Source organism: Bubalus kerabau, chromosome 2 (assembly GCF_029407905.1).
Source record: "Bubalus kerabau isolate K-KA32 ecotype Philippines breed swamp buffalo chromosome 2, PCC_UOA_SB_1v2, whole genome shotgun sequence".
NCBI lineage: Eukaryota > Metazoa > Chordata > Mammalia > Artiodactyla > Bovidae > Bubalus > Bubalus kerabau.
This window is the reverse complement of record NC_073625.1, coordinates 139,969,895-139,995,994: the sequence shown is the minus strand read 5'-3', so window position 1 is coordinate 139,995,994 and position 26,100 is coordinate 139,969,895. Positions and strand designations below refer to the sequence as shown.

The following is a 26,100-nucleotide window of genomic DNA, read 5'->3' as shown; positions in this document are numbered from 1 at the left end:
CACTAAAATCTCTCTATTCTTCAGCACAGTCGTATCAGTCATTTTTGGCTCACATCATGAACTCCAGATGTTCCCAGCATTGTTAACAGGCCATCTGTGTATCCCAGCACTAAACTGAAACTGGGAGGTCCAGTTGAGTCACTGGTGTGCATTCCTAATAATTCATTCCTGACCCTGGTAGATGAGCCCTATGTACAGGCAAACCATGGCAGACATGTACAATGGCACTTGTTTTCTTCATTTACCATGAAATGTCTGCAGAAATAGTGACTTTATAATTCAACTCTTACCATGTTTTCTGAATTTAGAGATGCCTTGCTTGTGACTAATATCCCTATTACAGTTCGGATGAAGAAAAATGGAAAATGTGGGCAGAACAATAGCTTTCTTTGCCCTTTCTTATTTCCATGTACTCATCTAAATATGTTGCCAAAGATCACTATTTTAAGTGGTAAATCCTAGGAGATCCTACCTAGTTTATGCTTAATTGAATTAACATTTAGTAATTGGCTAATTTAGTTAAATAAATGGACAATGATGTTTTCTGCTTAAGTATATCAGAATTTTCTTTTTTTTTTCCAACAGGAAAGACTCAGTTATTTATGTATATATTTATTTATTTTATAAGTTCAGACAAACATAGAATTGCCTCCTGAGTTGCATCAGTGACTAGAATAGGGAGGAAAGTAATATGTGTTATTTGAGGACTAAAATGGAATTTTAAAGATCATAAAATCTGTACCTCTTATCTTATACATGAGATTGTGACTTGCCCAAGGTCACATGACAGGCATTTATGGGACTCTCCAAGTATCAGATGAGGCCTTTGGATGCAATGTGACATGGATATTGGATGGTTCAGTGCCAGGAAACAGCTCCTCCAGAAAAGGAGTCAGATTTCTATGTATTTATGTATGACAAAGGCATATTTGAGTCATAGTCTGTTCATTCAAAAGAGATTTCAGAGTAAGTATAATCAAATATATTCACATAGATAGGAAAACTGAGATAGTGTGGTTACTAATCTAAGGGTGTATAGCTGATTTGCAGTCAGGGCACTGGACTTAAAACTAACTCAACAGTCAATAAATGCCTTCTGTAAGTGAGGCATTGTACTGCTTCTGCTGCTAAGTCACTTCAGTCATGTCCGACTCTGTAAGACGCCATAGACGGCAGCCCACCAGGCTCCCCCATCCCTGGGATTCTCCAGGCAAGAACACTGGAGTGGGTTGCCATTTCCTTCTCCAATGCATGAAAGTGAAAAGTGAAAGTGAAGTCACTCAGTCATGTCTGACCCTCAGCGACCCCATGGACTGCAGCCTTCCAGGCTCCTCCATCCATGGGATTTTCCAGGCAAGAGTACTGGAGTGGGGTGCCATGGCCTTCCCCAGAGGCATTGTACTAGATGGTGGGTTGTGAAGATAATGATAGAATTGCTCCCTGAAGATTGATGTCTTATTTTTGTAATTCCTAGCCAGCAGAAAGAATGGAAGCTTCATGCCATCCTTTAAATGTTGATCTCAGGTTAAGGGGACCCTATTAAAAACCTTCAATTGTTCTCATTATTCTCAATATAAAGTTAAAAATCTTTAACCTAGAGCCTACCTGGTCTTCTATAGCTGGCCATTCCCTTTCTGGCAGTTCTAACTCATCTCTCAATACACTCACCTCCACTCACTGGGCTCCAGCCACAAAACCCACACCCCTCTCTAACTCCTATCAGGTCTTCTACATGCGATTCCCTCTATACTAGCTGTTTCTGACACTTTTCAAGTCTAAGTCTAATGCCCTTCAGGAAAACTGTTCCTATCTATCCAAACTGTATGAAATCTCATTTGTCATGTACTCTTATAGAACATTTCAGTGAGTCCTTTCGGTTCAGTTGCTCAGTCAAGTCCAATTCTTTGCAACCCCATAAATCGCAGCACACCAGGCCTCCCTGTCCATAACCAACTCCCAGAGTTTACTCAGACTCACGTCCATCGAGTCAGTGATGCCATCCAGCCATCTCATCCTCTGTCGTCCCCTTCTCTTCCTGCCCCCAATCCTTCCCAGCATCAGAGTCTTTTCCAATGAGTCAACTCTTCGCATAAGGTGGCCAAAGTATTGGAGTTTCAGCTTTAGCATCAGTCCTTCCAATGAACACACAGGACTGATCTCCTTCAGAATGGACTGGTTGGATCTTCTTGCAGCCCAAGGGACTCTCAAGAGTCTTCTCCAACACCACAGTTCAAAAGCATCAATGCTTCGGTGCTCAGCTTTCTTCACAGTCCAACTCTCATATCCATACATGACTACTGGAAAAACCATAGCCTTGACTAGACAGACCTTTGTTGGCACAGTAATGTCTCTGCTTTTCAATATGCTGTCTAGGTTGGTCATAACTTTCCTTCCAAGGAGTAAGCGTCTTTTAATTTCATGGCTGCAGTCACCATCTGCAGTGATTTTGGAGCCCAGAAAAATAAAGTCTGACACTGTTTCCACTGTTTCCCCATCTATTTCCCATGAAGTAATGGGACTGCATGCCATGATCTTACTTTTCTGAATGTTGAGCTTTAAGCCAACTTTTTCACTCAACTCTTTCACTTTCCTCAAGAGGCTCTTTAGTTCTTCTTCACTTTCCGCCATAAGGGTGGTGTCATGTGCATATCTGAGGTTATTGATATTTCTCCTGGCAATCTTGATTCCAGCTTGTGCTTCTTCCAGCCCAGCGTGTCTCATGATGTACTCTGCATATAAGTTAAATAAGCAGGGTGACAATATACAGCCTTGACGTACTCCTTTTCCTATTTGGAACCAGTCTGTTGTTCCATGTCCAGTTCTAACTGTTGCTTCCTGACCTGCATACAGATTTCTCAAGAGGCAGATCAGGTGGTCTGGTATTCCCATCTCTTGAAGAATTTTCCACAGTTTCTTGTGATCCACACAGTCAAAGGCTTTGGCATAGTCAATAAAGCAGAAATAGATGGTTTTCTGGAAATCTCTTGCTTTTTCCATGATCTAGTGGATGTTGGCAATTTGATGTCTGGTTCCTCTTTCTTTTCTAAAACCAGCTTGAACATCTGGAAGTTCACAGTTCACGTATTGCTGAAGCCTGGCTTGGAGAACTTTGAGTGTTACTTTACTAGTGTATGAGATGAGTGCAATTGTGCGGTAGTTTGAACATTCTTTGGCATTGCCTTTCTTTGGGATCGGAATGAAAACTGACCTTTTCCAGTCCTGTGGCCACTGCTGAGTTTTCCAAATTTGCTGGCATATTGAGTCCTTTAGAGTCATATATAATAATAGATATCTACACAATTATTTACTCAAGATCTGTGTTTATCACCAGAACATAAGTAATCCCCATAAAACATAGATCATGTTTCTTTTTGTTTAATACATCACTTCTAGCATATCAAATGGAGCCTGGTAAATAGTAGGCCATCAATAATTACCTGTTAAGTGTCTGAATAGATGAATGATTCTTAGAATGACTTGTTACTGCTTTGCTTGATTGGCAAGGGAGAGTCATATTCTAATCTCAACAGCATATTTTCTCATAATCTCTTTCAAATCCTGTAGGAGATATTTCTTCATGCACTCATTCATTCACTGAAACACATTTCCTTGTATCCAAAATCAAATACTACACTACATTCTAAAGCAATTCACAATCTTGTTTGTTTAGGGAATATTCTTAGGATATGTGCAAACATTGAGGTATGATGTGAAGTTTATAAAGCAAAATTTTCTTTCTCCTGAAAACATATATTTAAGAGCCTAACAGCATATTATTGGTTGATATGCTTACTGATCTGGAAATAACTGCATTGTTTTATTTTTGTTGTAAGAGTCAAGAAGCATTCTATCTGGAAAGGTGCAGGTGATAGGAAATTTTAAGCACTGGAGAAAGAAAACAGCTTATCCCTTAGATTTACTCTGGCAGCTAACTTCCCTGTTTTTACAGAAAGAGCATTATATCTGGGCACATCGGGAAAGTGGAAGTTATAATGGAGGAAATGGTATCCACCTAGTATGTGCAGAGCCATCTTTGATACCTGGTGACAGCTTCTGGGAAGAAAATGTAATGGTGGGATGGTTTCCCTCAGAGTTTACCTCCAATGTGTTAGCGGAAACTGGTTGGACTTTTCATCTCTGTACACATTGACTGGTGTCTTCCCATATCTAAATGAGGGAGAGAGAATAAGAAAAGGATGAATGTAAAGAATTAGCCTCGTGGTTACTGACTGTAAGTACATATTATCACTATATCCAGAAATATATATATGTTTTTTAAATCAACTTTCTCCATAAGTGTTGCATTATCAGTCACTCAGTCTGGTCTGACTCTGCCACCCTATGGATTGTAGCCTGCCAGGCTCCTCTGTCCAAGGCAAGAACTTGGGTATATTTGAATTACCTATTTGTAGGTTATTATATGTGAGTGTTTAGGGATGGAGAGTTAGCTGAGACATGTACTTCTTCCCCATAGGTGAAAAGAAATGTGGCAGTTTCATCATATATGTATGCGTGTGTTAGTCGGTCGGTGATGTCCAACTCTGTGACCCCATGGACTGTAGCCCACCAGGCTCATCTGTCCATGGAATTCTCCAGGCAAGAATACTGCTGCTGCTGCTGCTGCTGCTAAGCCACTTCAGTCGTGTCCGACTCTGTGCGATCCCGTAGACGGCAGCCCACCAGGCTCCCCCGTCCCTGGAATTCTCCAGACAAGAACACTGGAGGGGGTTGCCATTTCCTTCTCCAATGCATGAAAGTGAAAAGTGAAAGTGAAGTTGCTCAGTCGTACTCGACTCTTAGTGACCCCGTGGACTGCAGCCCACTAGGCTCCTCCTTCCATGGGATTTTCCAGGCAAGAGTACTGGAGTGGGGTGCCATTGCCTTGGGTAACCATTCCCTTCTCCAGGAGATCTTCCTGACACAGAGATCACACCCGGGTCTCCTGCATTGCAGGTAGATTCTTTATCATCTACAGCACCAGGGAAGCCCAGTTTCATCATAACTATCTTTAAAAAGCCTTTGTGGGATAATGTGGAGTATAAGAAAACAGAGATAGATAAAGAAAATCAGATGCATGCAGAGTAGAAGTGGCGTTGCAAAATTGTCAGAATTTCAGCCTATTTTGATGCTTCCATATTTTTACAGAGTTTATAGTACATTTACAATGTATCATCCTCTGAGAAAATGACATGGGCTCTGAAAAATGATGAACTTTGAACTCAAACCTGTCTCTGACACCCAGCTTCCCAGTCATCATATGTATGACCTTAAGGAGATTTTTACCACTTCTATAAAAGAAGAATGATTGATCTGGAAAGATGGGAGAGATGGAATGATTATGTACATATGCATGCAAACACTGCCCAGCACGGTTTCAGACCCACACCCAGGACTTAAAGCATGGGAAAGTACATTCCTTTATCTTCTATTCAAAGTCAAGGAACAAAGTAGCATTCTTACAGCAGCAGCAAATAGAACAATCTCTTCTCAGTATCGGATGTGAACTATAAAACTAAAAGATATAAAAGTTATAATTCAATTCCTCATATATTGGCTAGTTTATCCATCATATCTCATGTTACCTAGAAGTAAAGACTGATGGGGAAGATTCTTGTACAGGCAGTTATTGAGGGAATGCTCATGCAAGAAATGGCAGGATAGGGCAGGAGAAGAAGTTAGTAAGTAAGGTGGTCTTAGGGGGAACTGAACTTTAGCCTGATCACTCCAGGAGCCCTGGAGCATTAACTGCCCCACAGAGCTGTTCCCATCTTGCTCTATGGGGTTGGGGGGCCTTTTGTCCAATGTGTGAATCATTGCAATGTGTAATATACTGGACAGAGTGGCTCCTGTTTGCCCAAAGACAGTTCTCCAAATAAAGGGGAAACTGTGCCTATCAGTAGCTACAGAGGAGAGGTCACTTGCCTGATGATGAGGACTAGGCAAGGCCACCACATTGGTCACAACAGTATCTCTTTATTACACTGTATCACACATACTGACCAAAGGAAGACACACATAGGGTGAACTCTGGTCGAGTTCCAAATGGAAAGCTTCCATCATTTTCACAAATGTGTTACTCTCCTGATATTGATGGATGATGATCCTTATAGATTATTGTCAACCAAGAAGCTTACCTGAGCCCATTGTGTTCAGCATTTTGTTGCAGCTTTATCACCTGGTAAGTATTGATTTAATTACTATCAGCCATTTTATGGAAACAGTGACAGACTTTATTTTCTTGGGCTCCAAAATCACTGCAGATGGTGACTGCATCCATGAAATTAAAAGACACTTGCTACTTGGAAACCCACTCCAGTGTTCTTGCCTGGAGAATCCCAGGGACAGGGGAGCCTGGTGGGCTGCCATCTATGGGGTCACACAGAGTCGGGCACAACTGAAGTGACTTAGCAGCAGCTCCTTGGAAGGAAAGCTATGGCAAACCTAGACAGCGTATTAAAAAGCAGAGACATGACTTTGCCAACAAAGGTCCATATAGTCAAAGCTATGGTTTTTCCAGTAGTTTTGTATTGGTATGAGAGTTGGGCCATAAAGCAAGCTGAGCACTGAAGAATTGATGCTTTTGAACTGTGGTGTTGGATAAAGACTCTTTAGAGTCTCTTGGACTGCAAAGAGATCCAACCAGTCCATCCTAAAGGAAATCAGTCTTGAATATTCATTGAAGGACTGATGCTGAAGCTGAAGCTCCAATACTTTGGCCACCTGATACAAAGAACCGACTCATTAGAAAAGACCCTGATGTTGGGAAGGATTGAAGGCAGAAGGAGAAGGGGATGACAGAGGATGAGATGGTTGGATGGCATCACTGACTCGATGGATATGAGTGTGAGCAAGCTCTGGGAGATGTTGAAGATCAGGGAAACCTGGCATGTTGTAGTCCATATGGTTGCAAAGAGTCAGACATGACTGAGCAACTGAACAACTATCAGTAGAGTTAAGCTCAATTTTCAGCCCCCTTCTCCTCTTTAGAGATATGTGGCTCAAAACCATGTGGTGGTTTTTTTCAGTCTGACCAACCCCTGGACCCTAAATACATTGTTAGCATAAACTATCAGGTGTGGTCCATGGGGCCCTCCATGAGTCACTGAGTTAGGAATAATGACCAGGTAAGAGGAGAAGGGTACATAGATACATAGACACTCTTGCTGCTGCTGCTGCTAAGTCGCTTCAGTCGTGTCCAACTCTGTGCAACCCCATAGACGGCAGCCCACCATGATCTTCTCTCCCTGGGATTTTTTAGGCAAGAATACTGGAGTGGGTTGCCATTTCTCTCTCCAATGCATGGAAGTGAAAAGTGAAAGTGAAGTCGCTCAGTCGTGTCGGACTCTTAGAGACCCCATGGACTGTAGTCTACCAGGCTCTGCCATCCATGGGATTTTCCAGGCAAGAGTACTGGAGTGGGTTACCATTTCCTTCTCCAAAAGACACTCATCACACAGGATAAGGGTTTTGAAAGGAGCCAGGACAAAGACTAGACCTCTCTGTAGGTGAGATCAAATTCCTTACTACAAATATGTGATTGTTCTTTTTTTAAAAAAACAGTTTGCATTCTCATAAAGAAAAGATCATAAGAAACTTGTTGGTTCTGAAAAAGGAGAGGATGTTGGTAGCAGTACAGTTGAATGAGTGGGAGATTTGTGTCTTTGTAACCTCTGGAAACTACATTTGTAGATCAAGCCTACTGTTTAAGACTGATTATTTACTTGGGGAAGTTTTGAGTGCAGCTAGGAGAAGTTAATTGGCATAATAAGATAGCTGCTCCTTGGTCCTGCCTCTGGGTATAGAGAATTCAGGTTGTTTGTATCTCTGATTGCAAACATGTGAAGTCATGGTATGCATAATAGCATGATTAAGTTGTGAAATTGAATTCAAATGCATGCTTATGTTTTGTTTGCATATATGAGGCATCCTCTCTGTGTTTGATGCCATCATATATCGGTGAACAGAATACCTGGGTATCACTCAGATGTACTTAGAGGTTCTGGTACATGGATTAAACCCTTCTGACTGCATCCCGTTTTGATGACCACGAAAGAGTGTGGTCATCTTTTTCTGGTCATACCCTTAGGCATGCTTTCTTTACTTTTTCACCTTTTCTTTTATTCATCTACATTCTTTCTGTTTTATTTCTTTTTCTAGGAAGCCAAAAATGCCAGGGCAGAAAAAGAACTATGTATAGGTAGACTGTATTTTATTTTATGCCAAATTTACTCAAGTTAATCAAAGACTACAAAGTAAGGATGAAAATACATGGTGGAGAATACTACAATTGAATTAAATATACAACTTGTCTCCAAAATTGTTTGGCTCATTTTTTTTTTAACTTAAGCATCGTCTTGCTATAATTTAGAAAGCAAGCTTGGTATAAAGTCACAGTACAAAATAAGATAATTTATGGCCTGCTAGATTTACAGTCATTTTTCTGTATGATCTCATGGTTTAATAAAAACAAACAAACAAAAAAAAAAAAACAACGTCTATTGAATAGATGTGTTAGGAGCTGTGTTGGCCCTGAATAGATCAATTTGTCTTTCCTAGCCCTCTGTTTCTTCATCTGGAATATAAGGAGATTGTCCCAGCTGAATGGTCTCTAAGGATCCCATCTAATTGTAATATTATACATTTTACATTGGGTTGCACAGCTTGGGAATTTAGCATGTTACTGACATATTCAATTAATTTAGACAAATTTGATGTCAGTAAATCAAATCATAACTAATGATTTCCTTAACAAGAAAGACCTTCCGTCCAAAATAAAAGCTCAACTTCATAGTTTGAAACACCAATGATTCTTATTCCACATATAAGACACCATTTCCTAGCTAGTGTTTCTACTCTGGGAATTAATTTTGATAGTAACAGATATATTCCAAACATTTCTCTTGGTGCTGCTGCTGCTAAGTCGCTTCAGTCGTGTCCGACTCTGTGCGACCCCATAGACGGTAGCCAACCAGTCTCCCCCATCCATGGGATTTTCCAGGCAAGAACGCTGGAGTCGGGTGCCATTGCCTTCTCCGATTTCTCTTGCAACAAAAGGTAATTATGACCCATTAAACATTGCTGTCACTGGGCTATGATGACCAATGCATATTAACTAAAAACAGACTGAAATGTCCCTCCATTACTTGGTTTTCTGAGAGCAACTCCCTTTGTAACAGGGTAAAAATTTTATATTACAATAAAATCTTCTGAACTATATGAAGTTAATTGGAGAGTGGAAATGTTCCTGATAAATTTTGTATACCTTCTGTTTATTCATGCTCAGTGGAAGATAACAGTGCCTGAACTAAGTAAACTTAATAAAGTTTGTCTCCAGGCTTCTGCCGTGTTCTTTTCCTCTTCTCTGTCCAGCCTCATCTGAGTTGATTCTGATATCCCATTAAGAGGCTTCTTCCAGTATGTGGATACTGGCCTGCCCTGACTTAGCCTGTACTGAACCAATCTTCCTTATCCCCTGTCCTTTTTCTCTTCCTACCCCTTGTAACCCTGCTCATTATTTTGGATTTCCTGCTGAAGCCTATTTCATGTTGTTCAGTCCTTGTGACTTTATTTTGCTCCATATTTAATGAAATTTTATTACTACAACAACACTTTTCTCGTGTCTTAGACCATAACCTTGTGCTTCCTTTATTTGTTTTAAACTCGAGTAATGAAGTTTCTGGTAACTGTGTGTCCCTGGATTGCATCGCCTCTGCAAATTGGAGGTTACTGAACTAAGATAGAAAACTCATTTCCTTGAGTCAGGGTATTATATTTTGTACTTAACAAAACATCAGCTTACAGACTGAATGGGATTTGCCAATTTTCTAAGAACTAGAATGCAATACAGTACAAGTAGTAGTGGATCTTACCAAAATAATTTTATATCTATTGAGAATTCAGAATGCACTTCAGTGCCTCAAAGGAATCATTATGCACACTAATTATTGTTGTACACTGCAGAAATAGTAGTTAGTAGAGGTTTCTTTTGATAGAAAGGCAGATAAATCAACTTCCCTGTAGTTAATTCTTTAGATGGTACATAATCCCTTTATGCAAATGCCAGTCTTCCTGCAATTTACATTGAGGTTTAAGCTCCAACAGAGTTATGATGTGTGGTAGAAAATTCAAAAGCAAAAAAGCTCTTTGTAATGTACTTGACCCTGAGATCATTAGAACATTTCAACACAATTTAACTGCCTGAGCAAAGAACAGTTCTGTTGAGGAAGTACTTTAACCATGGTGGTTGGGGTAAGAAATTAAGCATAATAGTTCCAGAGAACATATTTCAAAAAACAATTGGAAGGCCAAGTGTTCAACCATGTAACAAATATATTCCTTGAAACTGAATTCTGGTTGCAAGAAGTATAGCTTTGAATTTTAAAATATAATTTTGGTATGACCAAAGTGGTGGTGGTGATTTAGTCACTAAGATGTGTCTGACTCTTTGTGAACCCGTGGACTGTAGACCACCAGGCTACTCTGTCTATGGGATTTTTCAGGTTAGAATATTGGAGTGGGTTGCCATTTCCTTCTCCAGGAGATCTTCCCCACCCAAGGGCTGAACTTGGATCTCCTGCATTGCGGGCAGATTCTTTACTAACTGAGCCGTGACCAACGTTGGGGACTACCTGTGATCGGACTATATTAGTTATAATTAGTTATAGTTAGATCTGTGTAAGGACAGATCACTTGCTTTTTGAAAACAAAAACAGAAATAAACCTGCCATGATCCAATTTCAAATGGCTTAAATATTCCGCATTTCTGCTCATTGTTTGCCAAGGAGGATTATAAAAATAACAGGTTTTAATATACATAATAAAGACATGATGATCATAATGAAACCACAGAAGTCAGATTGGGACTTGAACCCACTGTCTTTTAATTGAGATCACAGAGAGTCTCAGGACTTAGTCACATTTTTGTAAATGTAGACATGTTTTAGATATGTTACATCCATTTTTTCAGTTCATTCAAATAGGCCTTAACTAAGTTACCTCTGTGAGTGAGAGTCTGCTGTGCTAAGAATCAGACACTGATAAGATAGGCTTCAGTCAAGGCATCAAGAGTCTAGATAAACAAGCCAACACATTTTTTTGTACATAGGAAGGAACTGCATATTCTTAAAAGACAATAACAGAAACAAAGTCATGGAAATGTGAAAGTTTAAGAGGATTTAGCAATAAAATATAATAGTTACTAAGCACTGTTCTAAGTACTATGCTAAGAATTTCATTATCTAGTGTTACAATAATCTATTTATTCTTTAATAATATTAGCATTACCTTTTATGAGTCCCATGATCATCCTTGAAGTTTACTTCCCAATTTTACAGATAAGAAGCTAAGGGTTAACCTTTAGCTTAACCAAACTTTTAGCTGACCAAACTTTTACATGTAGTAAATCATGGAGCTGTGATTTGAATCTGGTTTTGACTCCAAGTCCTATGATGTTAAAACACTGTGTTTTAATGTGAGTGGTTTTTCACAGACAGAGAAAAGAATTCTGGGAAAAGTGGCTGAAACACGGTCTCTTTTCCAGACAGGTGAAGATCTTATGTTCCATGTGTACTGTAATTGGATTTTTCTGGTCTTCAGAATTCCATTCATGAATGTGAGTTATTTCCAGGATTATGATAACAAATATCCCTCTTGCCAGACTTCTGAGTTGCAAGTAACATATGTTTTCTGGTTTCTTAAAAATATAGATTTGTATTCTTGATTTTTTTTTTTTTAGCATGGAAAACTTCCCCAGTTTTTTCTGTGAAGACTGTAGACCTCCTGAACTCTCTCCTTCCTTCTTGCCCTCAGCCCTCTGTCAACCACTCACTCCCAAAGGCACATCCTGTATCTTGTCAGAAGTAGAAATTCCTCCATGATCTTGTTTTCAGGATACCTCTCTACAATACCAGCTACATTATTCCAAGCTTACCCTTGATACCCCCAGATCTTTAAATGCTCAATCCTATTCAGCAATGCACTTGTTGATTTAACTAACTCTTCCTTGTTCTCATGGTATTCATATCTTCTTCCTGGAGTTTAAACAGCTTACGGTCCATCTTTGTTATCTCTTATCTACAACCATGTTTAATTCTCTACCCTTCTCTTCCTAGACCTTGATTGTCTGCTTCTCTACTCATTCTGCTAAACAGGATAGGAAAGGCCACAACCACATTGTGTGGCTGGCCACTCTAAATATACTGCCGACTTCAAGTGGCTCCCAGGCTGCCCGATAATTATATTACAGTTCTGTTGTTTATTTTCCTTCCTTCTGTCATTGACCTTTCCTTCCCTCAAATTGTCAATAGTTCTTCAGTCTTTACTCTCAGCTTGTTATCTTGCCTCCTATTTCAGTGAAAAAATAAAAACGAGGAGAGAGTGTTCATGATCTCTCTTTACCTTATCTTAGCTTACCTTACCTCGCCTCACCTCACCTCCTGCCAGCCCCCATCTCCACCCTCATATTGCAAGAAAGGCCAAACCCTTGACTTATATACTAGACATCATCTCCTTTTGCCAACTCCTGGAGATTGTTCCATAACAACCCCTTATTTTACCACCTTTTGTTTTTTTTTTTCCTCTTTACCATCAGCCTGTGATGATCATTTCCATCAGCATGTGACTATGATAAAAAGGCTCAATCCTTGAACTCTTTTTCAAAGCTATGCTTACTGAAACTCCTGACTTTAAATACTATCTCTGAATTTATAATGGTAAAATTTTAATTTCTACTCCAGGCCTCTCCTTCAATTCAGATTTGGATATTTCACGGCCTGTTCTCTTAGAATTCCAATAGTCATCTCCAGCATGACATGTCCATATGTTTTTTCTTGGCTTCATGGTCTTCCTTAACTTAGCTAAAAGCAGCTTCAAACTTCTAGTGGCTCAGATCAGAAATATTAAAGTCATCCTTGACTTTCATCTTCCTCTCACACCCAACATCTAATATTCCCTCAAACTGTCTTGGCTGTATCTTCAAAATATGTCTAGAATCTGATCTCTTTTCATCCATTCTGGACCAAAACACCATCATCCCTCACCTTCATTATACTTTCTCTCCTTCTATCCTTGCCCTTGTAGGCCTGTTCTCAACAACCACAGTGATGATGTTCAAATGGATATCATATCATGGTATTCCTTGCCTCAGAACACTTCAGTGGCTCCTTTTCTATCCAGAGTAAAGACCAAAGTTCACACAGTGGCCTACAAAGTCTTACAAAGTCTAGGTCCTATTTGAGTATCTACTTCCTCTCTTATTTGCTTATCATGTTCAGCTACACTGGCTTCCTTGGTCTTCTGTAAAGTAGGCATGCTCTAGCCTTAGGACATTTGTTTACTTGATGTTCTGTCTGTAAAGAATATTTTCCCTCCAATATCTACACGGTGTGGTCTCTCTCTCTCTCTCTCTCTTTTTTTTTTTTTTTTTGTCTTCACTAAAGTGTCATAATATTTTAAGGCTTTTTCTAAACTCTGCTATTTGAAATTGCAATGCCCCTTTCTCTTAACAGGCCCTAGTTTTTCCTCTGTCACGCATTTTTCCAGAGGACTTTTCACCATCTAAAAGACTATTGTTTACTTATTTATATGGTTTATCATTAGTGTCTTTATTAATGATTTTGTGTAAAAATTTTTGAACATTTGTGCACTGATGTATTCCCTAGGCTTATTATAGTGGCCTTACAAGAAATATTGGGTGAATGAATAAATCTATAGGAAATTGTCAATAGTTCTGTCACAACTCTAACCTGTGGAGGAAAATAAAATATAAACATGTGGTCCTCCTCTTAGCCCAAGATGGTGCCAAGCTTTCTTAAACATTTAAATGTTGATGAGAAAAAAGTTAGTTAAAAAAAAGTATGTGTGTAAATTGTAGAAGACAGTATAGCTAAGGAAAGTCAACATTTTTGCCATACCCAGTGAAGTCAATGATTTAGGCAAAATCATTAATAGATCAAGCCATCAGATGAAAGGTTAATGGAGAATCAGATGTCATCATCTTGACCCACTGCTTAATCTTAGAATTATTAAAAGTAGGACAAAGCAACATCATGCGACATATTCACCCTGACATTTTGGGAAATAAAATATGCAGCATCACTTATAAAATATCTTTAAAAAATTAAAAGTTGTACCTGAATCTAAAAAAGTCTTTAGAGTTAACTAATATTTTGCAAGAAATGTAGATAATTTGAGGACACTTTAAATGACATCATGATAAGACATATACATTTAGAATATAGGACATTCTAACAAAAATTCTGACTCAGTTTTTAAATTAGACTAATGGTAACAAAAAAATGGGTGAGAGAAGATAGTTATAGTAAACTAAATTTAAGATATTTAACAACCAGTGGCAATGTGCAGACATTGTTTATATTCTGATTCAGACAAAACAACAGAAAAATGGTGTTTTGGAGACAGTGAAATTTGAAAATGGTGTGGTAGTTAAATTATACCAATTATCATTGATTTTATTAGGGGTGGAATGGCCAAGTGTTTATGTAAATAAAACCTTATAGATTTCAAAATTGCTTACTTCAGTGTATAGGTGTGAAATGATATATCTGAAACTTGCTTTAAGATACTTTGTAAGTTAAAAGAAGTAGGACATGATATAAGAGTGACAAATCTTTATCAAACTTGGATGATAGTTGCTGTGGACTGAATTGCTTCTGTCTCAGATTCACAAGTTGAAGCTCTAGCTACAATGTGGCTTTGGAGATAGGACTCACAGGAGATAATTATCTCCTACAGGAGATAATCAAGATAGAATGAAGTCATAATGGTGGGATTCTAATCTAATAGGATTGGTCACCTTATAAGGAGAGGCAGGCACAGAAATTTCTCTCTTTTTCTCCCCATGCATTCACATACCAAGGAAAGGTTGTGTGAGGCCACAGAAAGAAGGTAACTTTCTACAATCCAGGAAGAGAGCTCTTACTGAAAACTGAATTGGCTGGCACCTTGATCTTAGATTTACAAGCCTCCAGAGCTGTGAGAAATCAATTTCTGTTGTTTAAGCTACCCTGTCTATGGAATTTTGTCATGTCAGCCCAAGCTGACAAAGACAATGGATAGAGGGGAATTGATGATATCAAACTCTCTAATTTTATGTATTTAGAAAACAAAAAAATTCTTCTGCTGAAAGTTTCTGACTTATGACAGTAGAAATAAAATATTATTTAAAATTAAATTCTCATTTTGCTACTCTGTCCCCTAGCCTCCATCCAGTTGATCTTATAGATTTCCTGTTAATATGTTGTTAGCAACCTAGAGCCTACAAGAGCAAGTCCAAGCTGCTTAGCCAGCCAGTCTTTCCCATAATTAAGCTGTAAATGAATATTTCCAGAAATACCTCCCTCTGCTCTCTGTTAACACATCTTTATACTTTAGCAAAATAAACTAACTTTATATTACCAAAAATGCCCACTCTCCATTTATATTTGTAATGATTCTTCAAATTCAACTCAATTTTTAAATTAAAAAAAAAAAAGGTAACTAAACAGTTACTATTTCCAATTACATGCAGCTAAATAAATGAAGGCTGTGTAGGTTCCAACAGCAGCCCTTGATTTTTCCTTCCTGGGGAACCGGTAATAACCTTCAATCAGTGTGGCTATGAAATTACTTCTGGTAGAACTATAGATCCTCTCCTATGGTTCTCACTCTGGGAGCCCCATTGGTGCAGAGATGTCTCCAGTTTTCCGTACCTTTACTGATGAGTTAGTAGTTTTGTACTTACAGACATGCAGAATGTTCAGCCCATATTATTGAGTTGCTTTTATTCTACCTTATACATTTTCTTTCCCTTTCCCATCACATTTTTGTTTCACTTTCTGCCCCCAGGATCTTGATTTTTAACTTGCTACTTCCATATTCTATTAACTCATATAATTATACACACACACACCCCTTTCATATCTTTGTGTGAATTACAGCATAGAAAGATTTCATCTATACATCTTTGCATCTTGCTTTTTCTTACTTAACAGCTCATTACAGAAATCCCGCCTCATCAGCTGGTGAAGATTATAACTGGTGAAGACTATAACTTCGTAATAGTCTCAGCAGAGATCAACCACAATTCACTCAACCATTTCCCTAGTGATAAGCATTCAGGTTTCCTCTGCTAGTTTTGCCACTAAAACCCTGTGGGAGTGGAATCACTGGTATGTGGGTTTTAATTTGAACGCATGCTTTCAAATTACTTTCTGAAAAGTTTGTGAAAGTTAACATTTCTGTAAGCAATGTATAAGAGTTCCCTACAACATGGGGGAATGCTGGGCATTATTACGCTTTTGGTCATATTCCGTTTACTGGAAAAAATAGTCATATTGCAGAATTGCTTTCATTTGCATTTCTCTCACTTTCCATGGTGGTTCATCATACTTCCATCTATCTTTGGCCATTTTGATTTGCTCTGTAAATTTTCTATGATTATCTTTGGCTCATTTTTCTACTGGAATATCAGATTTTTGTTATCTATTTTTAAAACTTTTAATATATGAAAAATAAATTTTTAAAATTATGTGTATTACAAGTAATTGTTTTTGAATCTATCATTTATTAATTGCTGAAGATATATTTTGTTCATATATGAATTTTAAATGTGTATGTAGTAAATATGTTTATTGTCTATGTTTGTTATCTTGTTTATCAAACTCTCAAATATCTAGGTTGTTTTATATAATATAAATTGTCTTCTGAGATTTTTATTGTTTTATAATTACATCTTTAATCAGTGGGAATTGGGTAAGACAGGGAGGGCTCCAATGTATTTTCTTCTAACAGATAGCCAGTTATAACATCCATTTACTAACTATACCATCCTTTTGAATGAATTGAAAAACCTCCTTAGTGATCCATTATATTCCACAATATACTGTGGTCTATTTCTGAGCCACATGTGCTTCTTTGTCAGTGGCTTTAAAATTTTACATTCATATAAAATCTTCTCTCTTACTAGTTGGAAGTTCTGTCATCTTGCTTTGGGGTCCCATAACACTTTACTTTTACTTCTCTTAAGGCAATTACCACTTCCCACCTCAAATTATAGTTGCTTATATACATGTCTCCTCAACTTCTCTATAAAATCCTTTAAGAGAAAAATCCCCATTTATCTTTGCACCTTTCACAGTTTCTTGAGGAATTTAGAAACTTTGGACATAGTTATTGAATGAATACACTAATTATTAACTATGGGTTTCCCTGATGGCTCAGGGGGTAAAGAACCTGCCTGCAATACAGGAGACACAGAATACATGGTTGGGTTCAGTCCCTGGGTCGGGAAGATCCCCTGGAGTAGGAAATAGCAACCCACCTCAGTATTCTTGCCTGAAAATTTCCATGGACAGAGGAGCCTGGCAGGCTACAGTCCAAAGGGTTGCAAAGTCGGACACAACTGAGTGATTTAACACAAATTGTGAAAACTATGAGTTTTGTACAATTTTAGAAGCCTAAAATGATGATGATTCTAGTCAAGATGTGGCAGGATTTTGTTTTCATTTTACTTCAGAAGTTCTTGCTACAGCAAATAGAATTGAACCAAGGAATTTTATTTACGTAAATCTCTTAATGTTTTATTCGTTGGTACATAAAACCAGATTACCCTTCTTGCATAGTTCATTCTACTATATGCTCATTTAGTAAGTGGTTCAGTTTAGTTTTCCTTAGTATATTTTCCACTTATTAAAGCCATGCATGACACAAATGAGTTTTTATGTCTGCAAGATTCAGAAACCTTCGATAATATTAAAACAAGCCATGGAAAAAATTTGTGTATTTTTCTTAGTCACAGTTTTTGAAATGCCAATTTTGCTGTTACAATAACAAATGACAATCACAGCAACTAAAGTTTCTAATTCGTGAATATGTTGGCATTACACAAATCTTGATATTCAAGTCAGCAAAAAAAGAGTGATTAGCAAATGTTTTCCAGGAACTACCTAAAATCATGCTGCTTTGACTCTGGGCCGATAACAGTTGTTATAAGAACTATTTTTGGTAGCCTCTGGGTAGAATAAGATAGTAAATTCTGCTTCATTTCCAGCCATTTTGTGAAGTACCCTGGGAACTCCTGTGCCTGGAGCCAGCATATTGCATATTGAGTGAGGATCTGGAATAGCTCAACTGGAATTCTGTCACTGCCGGGGGCCAGCGTGAGGCACTCCGCCCATGGCAAAGGTCATGAGGAAGGAGGCTCGGCATACGCAAAGGCGGGATCGAGCCTCAGGAGTCCCCCTGGAAATTCTCGAGCATCTACCCCCAAAACCAGAGTCTGCCTACTTTCTGCTTTGTGCTTTCACCTACACCTCTGACTTTACGGGGAGCTGTCCCCCACTACCTCTCTCTGAAAAAAGAATTAGCTTACAGCTCCAGTTAATAATTCCTGGGTGTGACAGTGTTTCAACCTACAAACTCCTTTGGAAGTCCTCTAGCCTGCCTGAATAGGTTTTTCCGGCCACATGTGATTGTTCAGAGCCTCCCAACTGTGAGAGGCAGGAGATGTTCTAAACTGTCTAAACACAGATTCTTTTGAGTAGTTAAAAGATTGATTAGAAATTGTATTGGTGAAGGGTTTTTCACTTGTTGAGCCAATGTTTGCTGCTCAGTCTCCATACTCCTTACCTACTGTGTCCTTGGCAGTGTATTGATTGATATAATGGGTGTATAGAAATGTAAAATGCAGCTTTGTCCAATGCTTTTTTGGAGGCTGGTGCCTGACTTTGGAATAATCACCTTTAGAGAAAAATAAGTTTCTTAAAATGTTAACAGGCCTCCAGGCCAGAAGATGATGTCAATCACCTGAACTTTTGCATATGATAAGTTTGAAAGCCTGGCTTCAATTAGAACCAGGAACTGCTGTCCTTGCATGACTCCACCCCTTCCCCCATTATCCTCTATGCACAACTTAAGGTATAAAACTACTTTGGAAAATCAAGTACGCCCCTTTTTTTTGTTCACCGAAATTTGGTCTCCCCATGTCGTTCCTTCTTTCACCTTCTGGCTGAATTTTTCCTCTGAGGCGGGGAAGCTCCTCAAGCCTACTAATTTTGCCTGGGCTTCTAAGATCCGACCGGGGAGGCCTTAGTGTCTCCTCTCCTTCGGGAGAACGGGAGGACGCCTGTGGCCTTCGTAGGTGACGTTAATTCCCTGCTTTGGAATTTTATTCAGCTTCTTTTCTCCACTAAATTTCCTCACTGAGCTATCCTCATTCTATTACTCTTTATATCCTTAATTAACGTTTAATTAAGCAGTTGTTTCCCGACCCTCGCCTACGCCGTCTCTCCTTCGAATACCCTGGATCAGCTGGGGCTGGACCCCGGCACTGCTGAAGGCTGACTCAATTTTACCCATTTTTGACATAATGTTTTCTTTCTTTATATTCAGCATATAAACTGAATATAAGCCAATATGCAAATTTTTAAATACTCAGATTGGCCTGTAATGATAATACTGAGATGGACTCCTTGTGTTTAAAAAACATCCTAATTTGCTTGTTCTGGTGGGGTGCTCAAAGCCCACTAGAGAACCTATTATCTCTTCTATTGAAAAGAGAGATGATGTCTCCTTGGAGGCAGGCAGAGGTTCCAAACCAGGGAGACAGGTTGATCACTTAAGCTGTATTTATTGGCCCTGACAGCTAGGCAGAGTGTGATGGGGTAAGATATCAGGGAGACAATTTGAATAATTAAGTGTGAATCAGAAGTGCAGTTGCATTGGGGTAAAAGTTAAGGGGTCCTGATGAGGCACTCTGATGGTCAAGATTTATGAAACATTGCCACTGTTAAATATGGTTATTTAGCTCATTTTGGACAGCTCTTTCTGAGATTTTTTATTAAATAGATCATCATGTTTTTGAGATAGGGACCTTCCATTAATGTTTTAATAGACTTCCTCTTCTTTAATAACCTTCATTTCCTACAGAAATACTTCTAGCCTGGTAACTCCAAAATTAGTAAAAATGAGCAAATAAGGTCTTGGCCAACATTCTATGAGCTGAGTGAATGATTTTTTTTTTTTTTTTGTCCTTGTTACTTTTTTCCTCTGTTTTAAGCTCTCAATTGAAATAACGGACTTTTACCAGGAACAAATCAATGACAGAAGACCAACCTAATAGCAATGAGCCAAGAAATATCAGCTTAATATCAAAGTCTTTGATTAAATGCTTGGAATGAGCCAGCAAAGACATGTAGTTCTCAGAGTTCAAAGCAAAGAAATAATTCCAGAAAGCAATTGAAAGTTCAGAGAAAGTTTGAGGGACAATAATCTTATAATCTGCTAGTAATTTTTAAATTAAAAAAATTTTTTTTGATCTGCTAATAATGTTAGTAATATTGAGGCATTATTCTGATTTAATCCTGATTATTTTATTTATTTCTCCAGGACAGGAAATAAGCCAAGGGTGGCTGGGGGGGGGGGCGGGGTTCTGAGGTGGTTGAGAGGTGAGGAGTATCCCCCTTGAAAAGAAGGGAAATAACAAAAGAACAGTGTTAAATCAGACCTCAGAGAATGATATTCTCTGACAAGCAAACATGCTGTGTCTAAATTTGACTTTTCCTGGTAATGAAGCACATTTGTTTTATAATAAAATGAAAAGCAGTTACTGTAACAGTGGGTTGCTAAACATGGGATCAATCTTGTGATGGTGTAAACAAATATTTGTACCTTTTAAAAATATAATACAGAAAAGGTGAACAACAAAGCATTTGAGTGATTAAAATCTAAATGAGATAAAATATAACATGGCTACATAAAATATGCAAATGATGTGATCTTTTTCTTCATTTACTATGTCTTAATGGTGGGAGAAATAATGTACTTCCAATTGATACTAAAAAGCAACCATTTTATTATGTTTACTACACAATGAGCCTGCCTAAGGCATTCTCTAGTTATGTTATACATTATTAACTGTTATAAACCATTACTCTGAATAGCACCCAAGAGGCCTGTAAGTTAATGTATCTCTTTAAGTGCTTAGCTCACTGCAAGAGAGTAACTTAGACATTGAAAAGTGACTGCTTGTTCATTGACTCTAGTTCTGCCAAGATTAGGATCAAGTTTGGTGGGGGTCAGAACATGTTAGGAAACATAAAAGGAAGAAGAGGAAGAAAGAGTCAGTTCATTGAAATAGAAGTTCTAAATACTGATTTTATGACAGTCTAGGATATCTGTTTCAACAACTGTCACAGAATTCTCCAAACAGTCAGAGAATACGGATCTGATATACCCTCCTTTCCCTCCAAGAGGTATGTCTGTAGCCTTTTTCCTGCTGAAGTTAAAAGTTAAGTGTTAGTAGCTCAGTCGCATCTGACTCTTTATGAGCCCATGAATAGTAGCCCACCAGGTTCCTCTCCAGGTCAGAATACTACAGTGGATTGTCATTCCCTTCTCCAGGGGATCTTCCTGACCCAGGGATGGAACCCCGGTCTCCTGCATTGCAGGAAGATTCTTTACCAACTGAGCCACCAGGGAAGCCCTTTTCCCTGTTACAACTGCTAATAAGGATATGATTAGAGAGATAGACAGGGTTTGGAGAACTTACTTCCCTCTTTTTCTTCTTCCAATCTGTTAAACTTATTTGGTTAGAAAAAATTTCTGCACTTCCTATACTGCTAAGAACAGAGATAATTAACTGCTAATTATTTCATGAATGTTATCTTAGCACATGATGTAAGGGAAAAGAAAAGTGAAAGTGTTAGTCACTCAGTCGTGTGTGACTCTTTGTGACCCCATGGACCACAGCTGACCAGGTTCCTCTGTCCGTGGAATTCTCCAAGCAAGAATACTGGAGTGGGTAACCATTTCCTTCTCCAGGGGATCTTTACCACCTGGGATCGAACCCAGGTCTCCCACATTGCGGGCAAATTCTTTACTGTCTGAGCCATGAGGGAAGCCCTGATATAAGGCAGCCCCCCTCTGTTTTTGTTCTAGTATATTCAAAAGTACAAATATGTGTTCACTTGTCTGATTGAATTTTTTTCTTCATTCAGCAAACATTATTCACCTATCTACTATTTGCCAGGTCTTATGCAAGGGGTAGGAAGAAAGTATCTATATACAGATAGATATAGATATAGATGTATATATATATGTATGTTCTTTTGAATACAATTGGAAAATACAAGAGAAAATCATAATTTTGGTTTCTTTTATATAACAAGTTTAATTTTGTTTTGCTAGGATACTTGTGTTCTTTTTCTTTTTTTGGTTTACCTTACTTCATATCTCATTCATTGTGAATTTTTCCCAGACCTGTAAAGCATTTTTTTTTTAATAGCATGAAGTTTCTTATGATATACAGTGGAAAAAGATATACAGGAAAATGTGTTTTCATAGTCTAAAACAATGTGAAGCGAAAGTTCCATTGTTTTTGAAAATAAAAGATAATTTAATCAGATAGGCAAGAGCTGTTTCTACATTGTGGGTTAAGCAGATTGAGAGAAATCAGTGATAATGTCCCTAGAGAGGTGGTAAATAAAATGATATGCAAAGAAACAAAGAGAAAACTTACCAGTATGAGCAAAAGGTTGAAAAAGGAACTAGAATTTCTTATGTCCTGTTTTGAAATTGAAATCGTTTCCTGTAGCCTTCTCCTTTCTCTACAACCCAAGAGTCAGCAAGTGTTTAATAGGGATAGCATCCTGTTTTAGAGAATTTTATGTGCTTTCTTAAAACAAGGATTCCATTGGTCCAGTCCACTGTGTTTGTTTTCCTTCAATTCCAGGGTTTTGGGAATGACCACTGATTCCACAAAGAGACCTACTCTTATATAATGTGGTTGGTTACCAAGAAAAGTGATTTTACATACTTTTACTATCTGCTTCAATGAGAAAAGAAAAGTGAATTGATTTCCATTTCTTTTCAGCACATTTTTTCCCCAGCATATGATTATTTGGTCACAGATCCTTCATCATCTCTGTGTTACATCTGGTATGTCCTTTAGAGGTAGATCAGGGTTTTGGTGGCATAGTTCAACTTGGTGGAAGAGAATACCCTCTTTTATTACTATTTTTGTATTATTATATACATGTGTATATATATTTGTATATATATGTATATATGCACACACACGGACAAATGTGATTTCTTTATTGTGTTTTGTCTTTTCTTCCTCTTTTCCTTGTGCTTTTTATCATTCACCTTATTTTTCTTTCTCCTCCTCCTCCTACTTTTATTAGTATTAGCGCTTATTAGTAATAGTACTAGTCGCAGTAGCAACAGTATTATCTTCTATTTATTGAATAATGACTATATATTTGGTATGTGTTTGTCATCCTATTATACACATTATGTAGAATACCTAAAATGTTTTTGTTTCTCCATTTTGCAAGGGTAGAAACAGAGGGGGAAAAAAAGGTTAAGTCACAAAGTTAGTAGAGCATGATCCCTGCATTGAATTATTCTCATAGGAAACTGTTGAAACTAAAATTTCACAATTTGTAACATGAATTTGTTAGCTCACAATTTGTTAAGAGAGCTAGCCTCAGTGGATATTCAAAGAAACAAAGGGAAACTTATCTTACAGATGCAAAAATAATAAATATTTCCATTTGTATAATTTAGGGACAAGGTTATAAATTAATGCAGGGTGTGAACTTGAGTTATTTCTGGCTATCATTTTATCATAGAGTCATTTAAAAACTCCTGTGTTAAATGAAAATGATTACCAAAGTTTTATCTGGTTAAATAATAATTTTGAAATTTTAGTGAAAAGTTATCTGCTGCCTCTCTCCCTAAAATTATCTCCTTCACTGATGCTCCATTCTTCAGATCAGTAATGGTACAATAAATAGTAATTACAGTTTATCTTGAGAGGGCACTTTAAAACTTCAGCTATAAGTGGCTGTAAATGTTTAATGTGTAATTATAATGTGGAAATAAATTACTAACCTGGAAAAACAAAAGAAGGGGTTGGCATGTTTTCCTTATGTGCTTAACATTTGTCTTTAGACACTGTTTTAGAACTTTAGGTACTTAAAACAATACTGTAAACCTAAAGGAATTTTTTACACTTGATGACCAAGTTATATTTGGCACATAATATACTAAATATGTTGGTGAATGAATGAGTGATGGACAATATAGATTGAAGTTGGCTTGTACTTAACATAAAAATATTTTCTAATATATAGGAAATGATTGACAAAATCTTGGAGTATACAAAGATATTTTCAAGGCAACAGGCATTTTCACCTGAAAGAAACTAAAACTAATAGTACTGGATAATTTATTCAGATAGTCTCAGATACTGACTTTTCAAGATCTCTCCATGAGAAATTTATTATTTGCTTTAAACTATCCAGCTAATTCATTAAATCATTCCATATATGAATACATTGTTTACTAAGTAAAGAGAATGGACACAGTGACTCTCAATTTGGAGAAGTTAAAAACATCTTACTTGATATTCTGATTGTATATGTTTTAAAATTTCTCCTTTTCTTTCAAATTATGATAGTTTCAAAATCAAGAAACTAGCCTAGATAAATCATTCGTCAAAGTCCAGCCATTAAGAGGATCTTCATATTTGATACAATTCCATCCCTAATCATTTTACTTTTTGCTTTTGAATAATATTATTTTATAGTTTAAATTGTAAGTTTTAAGGTTCCTTTAAACATTTAAATTTTCCTTCTGTTTAAGTTTCTCAATTCACCTCAGTATTATCTAAGTACAGTTATTTTTCAGAAATAAATTCCTGCATTGACTTCTAGTTTTTTCCTACCTGAAGTTCTGTCTCAAATTCATATGTATTCATGAAACATTTAGGAAAAAAAAGAGATGGAAATTAGATAGCCCAATTTGATTTTCCAATACCTGAGTTTTACCAAAAACAAAAAAAAAGAGAGAGAAAGATTAGTGTTATCATTCAGAGTATAGTACTTCACTGATCCTTTAGAAAATATCTAGTTCCTGCTATGTGACAGCAAAGATGTTCTTTGTGAAGCTCTACTTATCTGATAAAGAATGAGTTTATTCATGAATTGTCAGTTACTCAAGATGGTTCAACAGGATGTGAGAGAAAAATGGCTGAGACAATTCATGCACCAAGCAGTTTTTTAATGAGTGAATAGCCCCCTCCCCCAATCCTAGTAAACAATCCTGTACAGATTTGCTTCTTAGGATCTTGAGAAGATCTTCCTCTCGAGCATAAGGTGTTCAAACTTATGTTTTTTCAAAGGTTTATGTTCTTATGTTCTTTCAAAGGTGTTCAAACTCTTGGAATGGTCGCTATTCATCAGCTTACACTTTACATATTACATATGTCAAGTATTTCTTCAAGGCTACCTTTTAATTATCTCTTCCTAGTACTATTAAAAATTCTTTCCATCAAAATACATTTATGTTTTAATTTTCATCCTTTTACTTATCAAATGAATGTAATAGCCAGTCACAAGTACTAAATTATATTTTCAGTCAAAAGCAAAACAACAAACTTAAATTTTAATTTACCTAGGTGGGTCTCTATTAATTTGAGACTCATCATGGCCCAAAGAGTCTGAATCAGGAGGCATAGTTTTGGTTATAATGATTAATAGTGATTTTTCAGCATGAATAATGATCTTTCCCCCATTGATCCATCTTTTTCACAGCTATCAGTTTAGTATTTACCATAAAACCCTGCCAATATCTTTCAGTGATATTAGCTATTTCTTCCAGAAGAAAAACCAAGCTAGTTAGCATGATTTACCAGGGGAGCTGTAACCTGACCCGTTCCTCATCTTCCACCTTTACTTCGGTTATAGTACACGTTCAAGTAACTTAACCACTGGGCTTCCTGATCTGTACTTCACTTCTCAACATTCTCTCCAAACATACATTACTAGTGTCTTGTATTCCCTGCCAGTCTAGCTCCTTCCCATAACCCAGCTTTCAGTGCAGAAAACTCTTCTGAACTTTTCAGCATGTGCTCCCTTGGCAACTCGTGTGTGTATGTGTGTTTGTGTGAGTGTGTGTGTGTGTGTGTAAGCTGTCTGCCTTTCTAGGTGCTTAGCGCTTTGAAAGGTGAGTCTGTGTCTGAAGAATCATTTGTGAAGATCTACCTGGTACTTGGCACACAAAATGCAGGTTTAGAGATAAGCATTAGGCTGGTAAAAG

General features: G+C 37.5%; 1 protein-coding gene and 1 long non-coding RNA gene across 3 annotated transcripts in view; both read left to right on the top strand.

Moving 5' to 3' along the window:
- Positions 1-26,100, top strand: part of NLGN1 (neuroligin 1) — a 782,190-nt gene that overhangs the window by 180,145 nt on the left and 575,945 nt on the right. The window lies entirely within an intron of this gene.
- LOC129643874 (uncharacterized) lies at positions 15,524-19,210 on the top strand. The gene is made up of 3 exons (XR_008710565.1): positions 15,524-15,719; positions 15,990-16,166; positions 18,047-19,210. It is a non-coding gene; the product is annotated as an uncharacterized LOC129643874 (long non-coding RNA).